This window comes from Sminthopsis crassicaudata, chromosome 5 (assembly GCF_048593235.1).
Source record: "Sminthopsis crassicaudata isolate SCR6 chromosome 5, ASM4859323v1, whole genome shotgun sequence".
NCBI lineage: Eukaryota > Metazoa > Chordata > Mammalia > Dasyuromorphia > Dasyuridae > Sminthopsis > Sminthopsis crassicaudata.
In genome coordinates, this window is record NC_133621.1 from 161,683,733 (window position 1) to 161,701,752 (window position 18,020).

Here is an 18,020-nt window from a genome sequence, read left to right on the forward strand (position 1 = left end):
GAGATTATTAAGATTTTTGAATAAATAAATGCTATGCCTATCCTAGGTGGAGGCAGGAAGAATATGATATGCTAGAAGGATCTAAAGTCAGAGGACTCAAGGTCAAATCCTTGTTCTACTATTGGTCATTTCCTGTGAGTCTTTATTTCCTCCTCTACAAAATGAGGTGGAATTATATAATCCCTAAGGTTCCATGATGAAACAATGGGTCTATTACAATGTTCTAGACAAGATAAAGAGAACTAAATTGTGATTATAGTTCAGGATGGACAAAAATGACTAGATATGAGAACTATTGTGAACATAATAAGAAATGAAGGAATTGGCAAACTCCTTGGAAATGGATAAGTAACAAAGAACAATCAAACAACTCTGCAGTTACTACCATGAGTAACTAAGAAGATAATAGTGCTTTTTTTGTCTATCACAATGATTTTACCATTTCATCACAGCAGGTAACTCCAAAATCAAGAAGCATTTATTAAGCCCTTATTATGCATCAAGAATTGTGTTAAGAATTGGATAAACAAGGCAAATTATGGAGTAAAACTAAAGTAGAAAACTTAGCAGGAATAGGAAATAAGAAATATACACAAACATAATAAGGATTAGGAATAGAATTTATTAGGAAAAAAAATCTTAAAATCAAACTTAAAAATTCAATCAGGAGAGAAATCTACATAATGTCAACCATATTGATATTGCTTTAGATGCAATTAAAAAAAAACTAATGTATGTATTAATGTGCATGTATATTTACATGTGTTGATATGCATGTAAGTATAAAGATAAATGTTTACATGTGTGTGCAGATGTGTGTGTTGTGTATACACACACACATAAATATATTTGTGCTTAACTGTAGTCTGTTTGGAGGAAGTGGGTGGGATGAAAGGGAAAAAAAGAATTAAAGTAAAAAATGCACAGCAGAGAACATATGCATGTGAACTGGATTTAAGTAAAACAGAGGCTCACTCTCTCCTCTAGTCACTGCAGTACAAAGGCAAGATGATAAGGAAGCAAAGATAAGATGGAAAGTCATGAATAGAATGTCTTCTATTATTGCATATGCTTTCTTGACATGGAAATTTATCGTTAAATAGTTTGAATCTTGCCTGATATTCTGCTGGACACCTGACAATGTTTTGTTTTATTTTTTTTTCCTTTTTCTATTTGTGTTTTTTTATTTTGTATTTAGTTTTAAATAGATTAATAATTTTTAAAAGTAGAAATGGGGAAACAAAAAAAGGTAAAAAGCAAAACAAAACAAAACTACTCCATCGTTAAAAAGCTTACATTCTATAAAGGTATACTGTTGTAACATGAGAAATAATAAAAGGGATAAATTTGGTGAAATCTGGGAAGACTTGTGTATATTTCCCTCTAGAGAGAAGTGAGCTGAAAAAATAAAACAGTAAATATAATAATACCAACACTGTAAAAACAGACAAATTGAAGGGCAGAGTGGGGGGAGGGAGCCAAGATGGTAGAGGCTCAGCAAATGTTTTCCTCCAAACAACTTTAAAATAATGTCTCAAATCAAATTCTGAAATGGTAGAACCAACAAAAGGTCAGAATAAAATACTTTTCTAGCCCAAGAGGAATTAAAGAGGTAGGCGGGAGATGTCTGTGACACTGAGGTGAAGACCCCCCCTTAAGTGCATATAGGAGAAACACTAGCAACAGGACTTGGAGATGATTGTGACAGTAGCAGCAGTAGCTGTATTAGCCCAGAGATAGTAAGGGTCAGGGGGAGATCAGACAACTGATCAGAAAGAGATTACAGGAGACCATTGGGTACAGGACCTTGTTGCATTACATATGCACATTCTGGGTTTCAGAATAAAGAGAAGTACTAGCTCTTGTAGCCAAAGAGGAACAAGGACACTGTTCTCACTTCCAAGGCAGCACTAGCACTTGTAGTAACAGGAGAGCAGTGGGCCCAGACAGATTGAACCAAGGCCAAAAGGAGTGTTAGCACTTGTGGCTGCAGGGAAGCAAGGTACCTTCCTAGTTAAAAGGTGGTGGTTCTTTTTGTTCATTCTCAAAGAGGATCAATAATATTCCAAGTGGTCTTCATTTGCTCGTGAACTGTATTTAAGTAAATATCACCAAGTCCAGTGACAAGACTTAAGTCAAAATAACTAAGAATGACTGGGATGCAGTGGGTGACCTTGGCTTTTCTAAATTTAGGTCTTTCTCAGACCTCAGATTGTCTGAGGTGACATCCTTCCAGTTACTAAGGGCTAGGTAAGAATTGAAAGGAAAGATGACCTAATTTACTATAGCAAAAATACCATTCTGGAAGTGAAGAGACTCAAAGCTTCTGGCCAGTACAGAAAACAATTGTTATTTACATCCATCCTAAGCCATTATAATCTAAACAAAGATCAAAGAGGCATGGACAGGGAGCTGTTCCTTCTCAGGTAACTCTTCCTAGGTAAAGACCAGAGTATAGACCTGGAGAGCAATGACTACATCCATCTTTGTATGATACCACTTTGGGATCACTGAAAACTTACAGATTTCCCCCATCCCCAAATTAACTCTGAAAACAGTAGCCAAAAAAAAAAAAAAAAAAAACCCAAAACCTGAAGCTTGGGACAGTACTTGCATCCCCAACTGTAACATAAAGTTAAAGTCAACAAATAGGAAATATGCACAACCAATAAAAAAAGAATCTAACCATAAAATTTTAATCTGGGGACAGGGAAGACCAAGATAAACTCAGAAGACATTCATGTGGAAAACAGTTATAAGCAAAGCCTTAAAGAAAAATGGGAATTAGACACAAGCTCAAAAATCAAATGAGAGGTAGAAGAAAAATTGGAAAAGAAATGAGGATGATGTAAGATGATTTTGGAAAGAGAATCAACAGCTTTATAAAAGGTTAGAGAAAATACCTCCCAAATGTCCAAATAGTTTTTTTTTAAAGGACACAAAAATTCACAGAAGAGAAAACCTTTAATTAACAAAATTAAATTAAAAGGGTACAAAAGATTAATAAAAAAAATTATTCCTTAAAAATTAGAATGGGGCAAGTAGAAGCTAATAATTCTATTAAACATCAAGAATAATCAAATGAAGTTGGAAGAATTTTTAAAAAAAATCAGGAGAAAATGTGAAATATCTCATTGTAAAAACAATTGATTTAGAAGACAATGGACCTAGAAAAGATCATTTAAGAATTATTGGACAACATGAAAGCCACAATCACAAAAAAGAGTCCAGGCATCATCTTTCAAGAAATTATCTAGAAAAACTGCCCTGATACCATAGAACCCGAGGAGGAAATAGAAATTAGAATATTATATAGCCAAATTCTGGAGTTCCCAGGTTAAGTAGAAAATATTTCAAATAGCCAAAATGAAACCATTCAAATCATGGAGCCATTGACAGGATCTTAGAAACTTTCATATTAAATGAGTAGAGGACTAGGAATATGATATTTCAGAAGGCAAAGAGCTTGGATTACAATTAGAAAGAATCTTCCTGAAAAAACTAAGTATAATCATTAGAGGTGGAAATGGATATTTAATGAAATAGAGGGCTTCCTAGCTCTCTTGATGAAAAGATCAGATCTGAATAGAAAATTATATTCAAGGAGAAGATTCAAATGAAGCATAAAAAAGTAAACATGAAAGAGTAATTATAAGGAACTTAATGGAGTTAAACTGTTTATTTTCCTATATGGAGAAATGATACATGTAAATCCTAAGAATTGTATCATTATTAGGGCAGTTAGAAAGAGTCTAAATAAGAATGATTTCAGAAAGTCTTGGATAGACTTATATGAACTGATGCTAAGTGAAGTGAGTAGAATCAAGAGAATATGGTACACAGAAACAAGATTATATAATTATCAATTCTGATGTATGTTGCTCTTTTCAACAGAGAGATGATTCAGGCAGTTCCATTGGTCCTGTGATGGGGGGTAGCCATCTGCACCCAGAGAGAGGATTGTGGGGACTGTGTGTAGATCACAACATAATATTTTCACTTTGTTGTTATTGTTGTTGTTGTTGTTTGATTGCTTTTTGTTTTTTTTTTTCTCATTTTTTTTTACTTTTTGATCTGATTTTTCTTGTGTAGCATGATAATTGTGGAAATGTGTATAGAAGAATTGCACATATTTAATATATATTGGATTACTGTAAGAGAGGTGGTGGGAGAAGGGAGAGAGAAAAATATTTGAAATACCAGGTTTTGCAAAGAATGTTGAAAACTATGAATGTGTTTTGAAAATAAAAAGCTTTATTTAAAAAAAAAAGAAAGAAAGAAACCTAAAATATATATATATATATATATATATATATATATATATATATATATATATATATATATATATATATATATATATATATTCTGCTTAGAGAGAGTTATGTGAGTCAATGTATTGGGATAATCTCTAAAAAAAGAATGTAATGGTGAGAAGAGAAAATGCCTTAGAAGAAGGAAGGGAGAGGTAGACTGGAGGAAATCATTTCACTCAAAAGAAGGATGCAAAGGGGCAGTTATGTGGCATATTGTCCTGTGAACATCAGTCCCAGAGTCAGAAAGACCTGAGTTCAAACCCAACCTCAGACACTTATTTACCCAGTAACACTAAGCAAGTCATTTAACCATCAATGCCTGAAAGATCTTTTACAGCAAAAAGGAAATGGGGTGGAGGGGTAACACTTAAACGTCTTTCTTAGGAATTGATTTAGATGGAATAACATACACACTCAATTGTATGGGAATCTATCTTACCCAACAGAAAAGCAGGAAGGGAAACAGAAAAGAGGAGGGCAGTTAAAGGAGACAGTAGTTAAAAGAAAAAAAGAAGAAGAAAAAGAAAGAGAAAGAGAGACTTTCAAGAAGTGACAAGGTAAAATGAAAAAAAAAAAAGTATAAACAGGAAAAAGTAGGATATATAGAGTTCCCTATACACAGAGTAATCATAGCTGTGAGTTTGATGGGATGAACTCACCCCTAAAATGAGAGTGGATAGTAGGATGGATTAGAAACCTGAATCCAACAATATGTTGTTTACAAGAAACATACTTGAAACAGAAAGACACACACAGAGTCAAAATAAGGGAATGGAGCAGAATCTATTATTTTCAGCTCAGGTTTAAAAAAAGACAGAGGTAACAATCATGTTCTCAAACAATGCAAAAGCAAAAATAGACCTAATTAAGAGATAAATAGAAAACTACACCTTGCTAAAGGGTACCATAGACAATGAAGTAATATTATTTAACATCCATGCACCAAATAGCATAGCATCCAAATTCTCAAAGGAAAAGTTAAATAAATTATAGGAAAAATAATAAAACTATAGTAGGGAAGGAATTCAATTTTCAACTATCAGAACTAGATAAATCCAACCATAAAAAAAATTTAAAAAGCAGTTAAGCAGATAAATCAAATTTTTAAAAAGTTAGACATTACAGACTTTTGGAGAAAAATGAACAGGAATTTTTCAAAAGTATACTTTTTTCTGTACCTGACTATACATGGCACCTTCGCTAAAATCTATTGGGATATTAAAATCACATTAAAAACTGTAGAAAAGCAGAAATATTAAATCCATCCTTTTCAGATGTTAAAACAATAAAAATTATATTCAAGAAAGGGTATGAAAACACAAATTAAAATTTAATTGGAAACTAATCCTAATAGGAATCTAATCATAAAGAATGGGTCAAGAACAAATTATGGAAACAATAATTTCATTAAAGAGAATAACAACAATGAGACAACATATCAAAACTTTGTAGGATACAGCCAAAGCAATATTTAGGGGAAAATATCTCTAAATCTTTACATCAGTAAATTCAAGAAAGAGCACATCAATGAATTGGATACAGAATTAAAAAAAAAAAAAGAAAGAAAGAAAGAAAACTAGAAAAGGGGGCAGCTAGGTGGCGCAGTGGATAGAGTACCAGCCCTGAATTCAGGAGGACCTGAGTTCAAATTTGGTCTCAGACATTTAACACTTCCTAGCTGTGTGACCCTGGGCAAGTCACTTAACCCTAATTGCCTCAGCAGAAAAACAAAAACAAAAAACCTAGAAAAAGAACAAATTAAAAATTTCCAATTAAACATAAAAATAGAAATCCTAAAAATCAAAAGAGAGATTAATAAATTGAAAGTAAAAAACAATTTACCTAATAAACAAAACAAGGGGCTGATTTTATGGGAAAAATAAGTAAACAAACCATTGGTTAATTTTATTTTTAAAAAAGAAATTAGTAAAGTATATTACCAGTATCAAAAATTAAATGAGTAAAAGTACTACCAGTGAAACTATAATTAAAGCAATGTTTAGGAGCTATTTTGCCCAATTTCATGACAATAAATCTGATACTCTTAAGTGAAATGAATGGATATTTACAAAATTTAAATTGCCCAGATTAACAGAAGAGGAAATAAAACATTTAAATAATCCTATCTTAGAAAAAGAAATTGAATAAATTATCAACTAGCTCCTTAAGAAAAAAAATCTCCAGAACCAGATGGATTAACAAGTGAATTCCACCAAATATTTAGAGAACAATTAATTCCAATATTACATAAACTATTTGAGAAAATAAGCCAAAAAAGAATCCTAACAAATTCTTTTTATAACACAAATATGGTGCTAATATCTAAACCAGAAAGAATAAAAACAGAGAAAGAAAACTATAGATCAATTTTCCCCAATAAACATTAATGTAAAATTTTTAAATAAAAAATCTAGCAAGAAGATTATAGCAATTTGTCACAAAGATCATTTACTATAGCCAGATGGTATTTATAGCAGAAATGGAAAACTGATTCAATATTAAGAAAACTATCAGCATAATTGAACATATCACTAAAAAAAAATTCATATGATCCCCTCAATAGATGTAGAAAAAGCTTTTAACAAAATATATATGCATTGCTATCAAAAACATGAGAATGAATAGGAATAAATGGAGCTTTCCTTAAAATGATAATTAGTATCTATCTGAAATAATTAGCAAGCTTTATTTGTAATGGGGATAAGCTAGAATGCCTTCCTAATAAAATCAGGAGTGAAATAAGGAAGTCCATTACGCAGCATGCTACAAGAAATACTAGCTATAGCCACAAAGACAAGAAAAAGAAATGGAAGGAATTAGAATAGACAGTGAGGAAACATAACTATCATTCTTTGCAGATGATCTGATGGTATATTTGGGGAGTTCTAAAGAATCAACCAAAACAAATTAACTGAAACAATCAAAAACTTTGGCAAAGTTGTAAGATATAAAAGAAAACTACATAAATTATCAGAATTTCTAAATATTATCAATAAAGTCCAGCAGCAAGAGATAAAAAGAGAAATTGAATTTGAAATAACTATGCACAGCATAAAATACTTGCATGTCTAGTTACCAAGACAAACCCAGGTACCATATGAAAACAGTTACAAAAACTTTTCACAATAAAGACAGATCTTAAGCAACTGGGGAAATATTCATTGTTCATGGATAGGCTGATTCAATATAATAAAAATAACAATTCTGCCTAAATTAATTTAGTTATTCAGTGCCATACCTATCAAATGACCCAAAAAATATTTTATGGAACTAGAAAAAATAACAATTCATCTGGAAAAGCAAAAGGTCAGAAAATCAAAGCAATCATGAAAAAAAAAAAGATAAAGGAAGGCAGCCTAGCAGTATCAGATTTCAAACTGTAACAAAAAGTAGTAATCTTCAAAACAATCTGGTACTGGCTAAGAAATAAAATGGTAGATCAATGGAATAGATTACATACAGAATGCATAGTAGTGAATGAGAGAATAATCTAGTGTTTGATAAACTTAAGATCTAAGATATGGGAACAGAAAATCACCATTTGATTTAAAATTGCTGGGAAACTGGAAAGCAGTTTTGATAGAAAATAGGTAAAGAACATCATCACATCCTTACCAAGATAAGATTAAAATGGGTCCATGATTTAAACAAAGGGTTATATCAGAAACAAATTGGGGAAGCACAGAGAATTTTACTTGTTATGGATAAGGAAAGAAATTATTACTAAACAGTGAGCATCACACAAAGTAAAATAGATAATGAAATTGAAAAGAGTTTGCACAAACAAAACCAACAAAACCAAGAATAGAGGGAAGTTTTTCAGCAAATTCCTTAAATAAAAGCCTCATTTCCCAAATATATTGGGAACTGAGTCAACTTAATTCACACCTAACACTGTATACCAAGGTAAGGCCAAAATGGGTTCATGATTTAGACACAAAAAGTGATAATTTAAGCAAATTAGAAAAACAAAGGATAGTTTACCTCCCAGATATGTGGAGAAGGAAGGAATTTATGGCTAAAGAACCCTAGCACATTATTGAATGCAAAATGAATAATTTTGATTATATGAAATTTAAAAAGGTTTTGTGCAAACAAAACCAATTCATTCAAGATTAGAAGGGGAGCAATAAACTGGGGGGGAAATTACATTCAAAGATTCTGGTAAAGTCCTCATTTCTAAAATATATAGAGAATTGTCTCAAATTTATAAGAATTCAAGCCATTCTCCAATTGACAAATGATCAAAATATATGAACAGTTTTCAGATAAAGAAATTAAAACTATTTCTAGTCATATGAAAAAATGCTCTAAATCATTATTGATCAGAAAAATGCAAATTAAGACAACTCTGAGGTACCACAATCTCAAATTGGCTAACATGACAGGAAAAGATAATGATGAAAGTTGGAGGAAATGTGGGAAAACTGGACACTAATGCATTGTTGGTGAAGTTGTGAACTGATTCAACCATTCAGGAAAACAATTTGGAACTATGCCCAAAGGTTATCAAACTGTGCATATCCTTTGATCCAGCAGTGCTACTTACTGGGTTTGTATCCTAAAGAGATCATAAAGGAAGGAAAGGGACCCACATGTGCAAAAATGTTTGTGGCAGCCCTCTTTGTAGTGGTAAGAAACTGGAAACTGAGTGGATGCCCATTGATTGCAGAATGGTTAAATAAGTTATGGTATGAGTATTATAATATTATTGTTCTGTAAGAAACGACCAGCAGGATGATTTCAGAGAAGCCTGGAGAGACTTACATGAACTGATGCTGAATGAAATGAGCAGAATTGGGGGATCATTGTACATGACAACAAGATTATACAATGATCAATTCTGATGGATGTGGCTCTTTTCAACAATGAGATGATTCAGGCCAGTTCCAATGGTCCTGTGATGAAGAGAACCATCTGCACCCAGAGAGAGGACTGTGGGAACTGAGTGTAGATCGCAACATAATATTTTTATTCTTTTTGTTGTTTGCTTGCATTTTGTTTTCTTTCTCATTTTTTTTCCTTTTTGATCTGATTTTTCTTGTGCAGCATATTTGTGGAAATATGCATAAAAGAACTGCACATGTTTAACATATATTGGATCACTTGCCATCTAGGGGAGGGGATAGGAGGAAGGGAGGGAAAAAATTAGACCACAAGGTTTTGTAAGGGTGAATGTTGAAAATTATCCATGTATATATTTTGAAAATAAAAGCTTTAATTTTAAAAAAGCTCAGCTTTGAAAACCTTGAGAACTTTAATCAATGCAATGAACAATCATGACTTCCGAGGACCAAAAATGAAGCATTCTCTTTACCTCTTAAAAGAGTGATAATAAATTCAGGGTGCACAAAGAGACATAAAGTTTTTCCACTTAATATTTTATTTTTTCCAATTACATGTAAAGATAGTTTTCAACATTAATTTCTGTAAAAATTTGAATTCCAAATTTTTCTCCCTCCCTCTGTCTCTTCCTTCCCACCTCCAAGACAGCAAGCTATTTGATATAAGCTATAAATGTACAATCATGTTAAACATATAGTCATATTAGTCATGTTGTGAAAGAAGAATCAGAACACAAGGAAAAAACTATGAGAAAGAAAAAACAAATTTCAAATAGTGAAAATAGTATGCGTTCATCTACATTCAGACTCCATAGTTCTTTCTCTGGATGTGGATGGCATTTTCTATCACATCTTTTGGAATGAGACAAAGTTTTTTGATACAACCAATGTAGAAATTTGGTTTTGCCTATATATAACCTGTCATAAAGATTTTCTTTTTCTTTTTTGCAAAAAAAATGAAAATGTTGGGTGGAAAATAAAGAAAACAATTTCTTGTTCATTAACAAACAAACTTTAAATTAACAAAATTCTCACTTACACTAGATGATGTATAAACAATTAGATGGGAGGAAGGATTAAGCATTTATTAAGCACCTAGCATGTGCCAGGAACTGTGGCTAAGCTCTTTCCTCACAAGAACCTTGGGATAAGTAAGTGCTATTCTGATTCCCATTTTACAGATAAGGAAAATGAGGCAGAATTAAGTGAAGTGACTTGGGTCACACAGTTAGGAAATTTCTGAGACTGAATTTGAACTCAGGTCTTCTTGATTCCAGACATAGTGTTCTACCCTCTGCAGCACCTAGCTGCTTCTAGTATGCCCAATATGTGTACAAAGTAGATGAAATGTAATGTTACAAAGGAAGGCACTATCATCTGAAACTACTAGGAAAGGTCCCTTACATAAGGGATTTGAACAGTCTTAAAAGGAGCCAGGAAAATAAAGAGGCACAGGTAAGGGGGCAAAGCATTCCAGCCATAAAATGATAGCACAGAGGTGGGAGATGAGTGTCATGTGTGAGACTACAAGTAGGCTAGTATAGCTGGATCCTAGAGTACATGCAGGAGAGTCAAGTGCAAGACTAGGAAGGTGGGAACAGTTTTCAACTAAAGCAGATCAGTAATGGCATCTTTAGAATCCTCAAGAGCTTCCTGGAGCTATAAGTGGCAGAGTGACCTGACTGGGATTACACAGACCTTTGTATCAGAGGCACTGGACGCCATTACTAGCTAATTATCCACTACATTGTATGGATAGATACAGCATTCTGCATCTTAAAACCATGTTATTTGCACAGTTGAAAAACAAATCAAAACTGGGGCAGAGGCAGTCTTGGGAAGAAAGGTGATAAACTTAGTTTGAGATATGGTGAGTTTTCTAGAATAGTATTAATTTGATTAAGCTTTTATGATGGACTAGCAGAACAGGGAGGAATCTATGAGGGCAAATATAGGTGTAGAAGGGATGAAAGAGTGGGAAATGCGGAAGAACAGAAAAGTCTGACCATACAGGTGAATTTCAAAGTTCAGGATCTCAGAAATGCAGCAATCTCTCATAATGTTGAAGTCTATGGTTTTCCATAAACTTTTAGTTTCTAGTCTTCAACCCCAATACAGAATATAAAATAACCACAAGTAACTGTCTCTGCCCTTAAAACTTGTTAAAACTCCCAAGAAAGCAGATAATTGATTGATTGTCAGGCTGTTTAAAAAAATTCAATAGCTAGAATGGGAGGCAGCATGCTGTGCTAGAAAGGCGAAATATTTGGAACTGGAATAATTAGGTTCAAATTAGAACTTTGCCATTTATTACCTATGTACACTTAAGAAACTTAATTTCTCTGGGCCTCAGTTTCTCCTCTGAAAAATGAAGTTAGTCTAGATTACCTTTGTGGTCACTTCCAGCTCTAAACCTATGACCCTAAGTGAAATCAGAGCATATTTGTCAGAGCCAAATCCTGGCTTCTGGGAGAAGTCACCTGCCAAAAAATTATCCAAATCAGGTGTCAACACTCAAAGCACTAGATCTTCTCTTATATGCGTATATTTATATGCACATAAATGCATAATTACATTAAGCACTATTCTAAAAGACCAACAGATGTTCTATTTACTTCCCATCTTTGGAATCTGATAGAGTTTAAGATGTATCCTCAGGAGATTTGCTGACCAGAATCAAGTGTCTTTAGACCTGGCTAGAATATTCATGCTATCACCCTTTTTCAAAACAATAAAGATATTAATGCAGTAATCTTAGGAGAAAGCAAAAGATTAGAGTGACTCTTAAGTTGTTAACAATTATGGAAGACAGAAGCAGACACAGACATAGAGAGACAGAGAAAATCAGACAGAGAGACAGAGACACACAGAGATTGATTTTAAAATTTAAATCAGATTAAAATAAATTCTAAGCAGGTTAAAAAAAATATGCTCTCCACTTATGGACTATTGGCAATTCTACTGAATGAGAGTTCAGCCTCTGATTCATCTTCCCTCCTCCACATCTGCAGCTAAGTCATAATCAGTCCAGTTTCACAGATGAAATCTTTTGACATGATCATAATTCATGGTGCAATTATACAGTTCCTTGGTATTAAGAGCCACAGGGACTAATGTACAGTTGTAAAATCTTTCATCAGGCTCATGGAAAGAAATATTTGAAAACAGATTTACCAAAGTGTTAGGAAGCTGGGGTGAGGGAAAAACAAAAATAATGCTGTTTAATGAATTTTGGATGTTTTGAGTTTGTGAATCACAAATAAAAGAATAGTGTCTTCACTTCATTGGAAATAGGGATAAAGGATATCAGAGCTGGGGGGGTGGATAGAAAGATCGGATCGATCTGAGGATAAGCTGTTAGAAAAATAGAATAGACATAGGAAAGTCACATAACATAAGCACTAAGTCAGTGAGCAACAATCAACAAGTATTTATTAAACATTGTGTGCCAGGTATTTTGCTTTGGAAGGTTTTGAATCTAGATGAATGAATTCAGATAGAAGGCTAAAGTTGTTGCAATGATTATTGCAGAAGTTTTTGGGACTGCTGGTCGTGATCATTAAGTAACTTTCAATTTGTTTTCACTTTATGCAAGAAACTTATTTTGACTTTATCTTGGAATTCAAGCCTTTTCCTGGGCTGTCTTCACGCTAACTTACTGGCCTCAATTTAATGTAACTCCTTATCTCCTCCATACTCTCCTGATGACTTTACATGTTTGGAAGGTACTCTTATATTTAGATTTTCTGCTCTTCTTCTGGTCCATGACTTTATAAAAGTTGCATATTAATTTGTTACTTCACTAGCTCTTAATGTATTCTTATTCCCTGAATCTTGATCACAAATGAAAAAGATTGCCAATTCCTTGAATAGATAACTGCTTTGCAAAATTAAAGTCATATCTCTTCTTCCCATGATCCAAAACTGATCTTAAATACACTACTTTGGCCACACATCCTTAAACAACCATGGGGAAAATATGTAGCAGAAGAGGAAAAAGGAGATTTAATAAATAATTCATTTGTCTTATTAAAGAATTTTAACTTAATTCCAAAAGGGGAGCCTACCCACCAAGGCTTTTAATTCAGAGACCAGCTTTGGCTGTTAAAAAGGGCATCATGTTTTAAGGTACATACCAATAACTTCATTATATGGGCAACATGGAGAGAAGACCGAATACCTTGCTTTAAATTCTTTCTCTAATACATTATGGCTGGGTGACATTGAGCAAGTCACTGCAATCAGCTTCTCAGGGCTCTTGACAGCTTTCTAAGACTGTAAATTATAAGATTTCCTTCTTCAATGAAATCACAGGTCCAGAGTCTTTTGGCAGATAGGAGGCATAGTGGATAAAGGGCATGGTGTCAGGAAGAACAGAGGTCAAATCCAGATTCAGATACTTACTGAGAAAGTCACTTAACTTCTGTTTACCTCGGTTTCCTCAGCTGTAAAAGCTCCCTGTAAAAACTCCTAAGGTTATAAGGATCAAATGAAATAATTGCAAAGTACTTAGCATAGTGCTTAGCATATAGTAAGCACCATATAAATGTTAGCTAATTTATCATCATAACTATTATTATCCTAAGAATAATATTATTATCCATTATTATTATCATTATCCCATTGTTATTATAAACCATTATTATTATCCCAGAAGACAATACCAAACTGAACCAAATATATTTGAGCCTTTTTATATTTCTATTTGAAAAGGTAGATCATATGAAGAAAGGAAAAAAGAATAGAAGGAAAGGGGGGAGAATACATTTAAAAATTCAATTACTAAGAACATAAGATTTTTTTAAAATAAGTTGATACATTTTTATATGAGATGGACAAAAGCCTAATGACAAGACAAAACTGTTGAGGAAAGAAAAAGATTTTAGTAGTACAAATAAGTAATTGGAAATATATTTATTGTCTTTTATTTCTCATGTTCTAGGGTAAATACCTAATTACATAATGAATCTGATGCAACATATGTTAAGGTCATTCATCCGAAATGATGTATAATAAATTTATATAAAAATGCTTTTCATTGTAAGCATTATTAATAATAATTAGTAGTAACAATAAAAACACCTCTCTGGAGGCATTTTCCAACTGAAGTGTTATAAATTCTAAGTTGATTATCTTGAGCTTCTTGAATTAAATGGTATTATAATAAATTGTTATACAACATGATTGAAGAATATAATATTCTAGTTAGTAAAATTTGGGGGAGAGGGTCTCTTTTAGGATGTGATACCTCTGGGATATTTCTTTATCTCTCTGGTTCTTGCCTCCACCCCAAAAGTCTGAGAAAATTGCTCATTTATGACAAAAATTCAAAGATGGGGGTAGGATGGAAAGTGAATTTACAGGCCAAAGAAAACAAAAAACTCTCATCAGAGCTCCTGGAAAGTATAACAGGGTCTTTCCATATTCCTCTTCCTTCCCTCCCCTGAGTAATCCTTCTCCAATGATCTGAACAGCCTGACTCACTTTCTGTCCAACATGAAAGGTGGTGGGGGCCCAAATGTGGGTTCCAGGAGGCAATGCCTTTTGTGATCGGCAGTTCTCCACAGTTGCCAGGAGATGGCACCCGCTTTCATTCCTTTACAGAATTTTGCTGTTTGTACTTAACAATCAGTAAGGGTCATTGCTCAGCCTGTTGTCCTGTGTTTCTCCTGTAAAAGCACTTCTATTAGTCTAGTCCGTTCCTAGGACCATCTGGGGGGTCACTCAGCAGAGGGAGGCTACTCAAAGTCACCTGAGATTGCTAAAATTTAATTCACTAAGATTTGAAACTTTTTTCTTTTAATTTCTTTTGATGTTACCTTTTTTTTTTTTTTTTTTTTTTTTTAAAGCAGTTTCTATCTGGAATACCTGAAAGAATTGCTGAATTTGGAGAGATGGGTTCAAATCCCACCTTAGACTCTTTGTTCTTGTGTGACCTCTCATAGATCATTATCCTTCATTGGGTTTCAAGTTTCCCCATCTACAAAATGGACTAAAATGCCCTTTAAAAATCCTTTGAGATTCTAAATCTATGTTTCTACAATGCCATGAACTATATTCTTTATGTAAAAAAGACTGCTCAATTGGGTTGGGAGAGAGTGAGGTAAATGGAGGCGTGGCAGGTTGCCAAAAGATCCATCCTATATAACTTTTACCCCTTGGGATTTTCTTCCCTTTTCCTTTCCCCATTTCCAGTCTGTGCAAAGAAAACCACAAATGGGGTTATGAAAAATGACTGAACAACAAATTAGACAACCAATCAACATGCATTTTTTAAGCTTCTACTATGTGCCAGATACTGAGCTAAATTCTGGGGTTAAAAAAAAAAAAAAGACAAATGGCAGTTCCTACCCTCAAGGAGTTCACAGTCTAATAGAACCATGAGTTATCTCTCTAAATACATAACCAATAATTCCCTTTTCCATTTGCTCATAAGCATCTCTAGGTAACATTCTTTAGATATCTTTCTATTGCACTGTATCCTCCTATCTACTACACAGTTTTTCATTACCCTTTGGTGACCAACAAATTTGATACTGTACTATCTTATCATACAGTACCTGGAATAATATTTGTGTTAAGAAGATGGGCCTTTCATTAATTGGAGAATGACTGACCAAATTGTGGTTACACAAGGTTTTGCAAGGGTGAATGATGAAAACTATCTTTGTATGTATTTTGAAAATAAAATGCTATTATCAAAATTTTAAAAAATAGAAAAAAAATACATTGTGGTTACATGAATGAAATGGAATATTACTGTGCATTAAAAAAATGACGACCATAGAGAATTCTTGGAAGATATATAAACTGATGTTTTCAATCAAGTTTGGTACTTTTTTGTGTGCTGCTGCTGAATTATGACTAGACAAATGATGAGAATACTGAAGCCAACTGAAAACGCATGAGGACAGAGTTGCTGCAAACACTTGGGACAGGAAAAAGATTCATTCTTTTTTCAAGAGGAAATAAGAGCCTCTCCAGGACTGACTCCAAGCATGTGGAAAGGTTTTTGGAAATTGCACGAATGTAGAGACAACCAACTCCTCAATATGTCCCTAATTTATAGCTTGCTTCCCTAAAGATTTTGGTCAGATCAGGACTCTTTTCTTGATTGAGTTAAAATTGCATCTCGTGCCCATCAAAACAATTCTTTCACTCTTGTATATTTTTATATTGAATATTCTAATTTGAATAACTTCTCTGATTCCTGTTTGCTATTTTACTTTAGGGGCCGATCAGCTCCATTTAACTACTTAATATCATGTAGCTTTTACAAAATATTAACTCAAAGATAAAAAAGAACAAACATTTTCCCCAAACCTTGTGAGGGTAAAGTCCCCTAGACTTTTTTGGTCTAGTTGGGTGGGGTGACAAGAAAGGTATATTAAAACTCAAAATTTAGCTCAGTTCCTATATCATCAGTCTCACCAAATTCAAGACCAAAAGTAACACCGCTGCCAATATGAATTCTTCCCCTGGGTTGGGGTCTCAAAGGTCTTTCTGAAAAGAACCGTGAGACTCATTCTCAACCAAAGCCGAAGACTCTATTTCTTTCACCTAAAAAGGAAAACAAATGACCAAGTCAAAGGTGCCTCATGGGGGTGGGGGAAGGGAGAGAGGACTCTATGGCCCTACCCCTTATAGTATGGTTCTCTCATTGCAATCCCCAACAGAGAATAGCTGAAGCAATAAGGCAAAGAGTGTAAGAGAAACAAAGAGGAGATAACCAAAGCTGACAGTCTTTTTGAATGCCTTCTAAGCCAATCAGAAAACCTTTGTGGAATTGTGCCCTAGTTTCTCCAAGACACTTTCCTTACACATCCTCATGATTCTCCCAGAAGTAGTTCCTTAGCATCCTCTATTGGGTGAGAGGCTGTCTCAGGTGCTCTGGATAGAAGCCAGACCTCATTACACCATGAAGATTAATTATTGTAATATAAGGAAGTCATTGGAGTAATTGAAATGAGTAGTATTTAATTTGTCCTTGCACTAAATTCCCTCATAGTCTGCAGATAATCATTCTAGAGCTGGTTGGGATACACAGTTTTAATAGAGATGGCACACAGGATGATACTGTGATATTGGCAGAGCCCAAGGGAGGCATTGAGCTGGCATTGGGTCCAGGGTGGGAGATCCTGGGTGCTCTATCCTCCTTTTCTAAATTCCTAACTCTGAGACACTGAACAAGTCACTGAAATGCCCTGGCTTCGGTTTTGTCCCCTGCAAATGAGAGGACTAGATTAGATGGTTTCTAAGGTTTCATCCTGCTCTACATCTAGGACTCTGTAGTAAGGAGCTAGTTGCCCTGTCACCGCAGGGCTGTTCGGGTTTTTGTTTGTGTCTTTTTGGAGTTTTCTTGCTTACCAATAGCAATAGCTGGTGAATGTTTAATAACAGTGTCTCCTGGGGGGAAAGCATATACCTGTGATTCTTAAATTTAATCTCATTAGAATACTTTCCTAAGTCTAGGTAATCAGCAAAACAATAAGTCAAGCCTTGATTTGTATCATTTGCTTATTTTTAAGATATAAATGTTCAAACTGAAAATTAAGAAATCAGATCTTTTGAGTCTTAATGTTGCCATTGTGTCTACTGCTCTTGCTGCCTCATCATCAATTCTAATCTCAACCATTTTCTATGCTGCTTACTATGATTTTGCCCTTCCATATATACATATACAGTCATTTCTGCTATAACTTGATATATGCATTACCATACACAGTCCTCTTAAGAAGGCACTTTGCAAAAATTGGACAATAAAAATCACAAGGCTCAGGGGCATAATGGAGTTAAGAGAACAACAATAAACAATTTTGTCAAGGACATGTAAAAAAAGATAGGAACCTAATAAATAGTAGTT

At 33.9% G+C, this 18,020-nt stretch overlaps 1 protein-coding gene across 3 annotated transcripts in view; it reads left to right on the top strand.

The window, feature by feature from the left end:
• The first annotated feature begins 239 nt into the window (after positions 1 to 239).
• Positions 240 to 18,020, top strand: part of SEPHS1 (selenophosphate synthetase 1) — a 91,154-nt gene continuing 73,373 nt past the window's right edge. The window contains exons 1-2 of one of the 3 annotated variants that reach the window (XM_074268621.1): positions 240 to 455; positions 2,711 to 2,889. The gene's annotated coding sequence lies outside the window, so the exon portion shown is untranslated. The remainder of the gene's footprint in view (positions 456 to 2,710; positions 2,890 to 18,020) is intronic. The other 2 variants (XM_074268623.1, XM_074268620.1) reach the window with 2 other exon arrangements.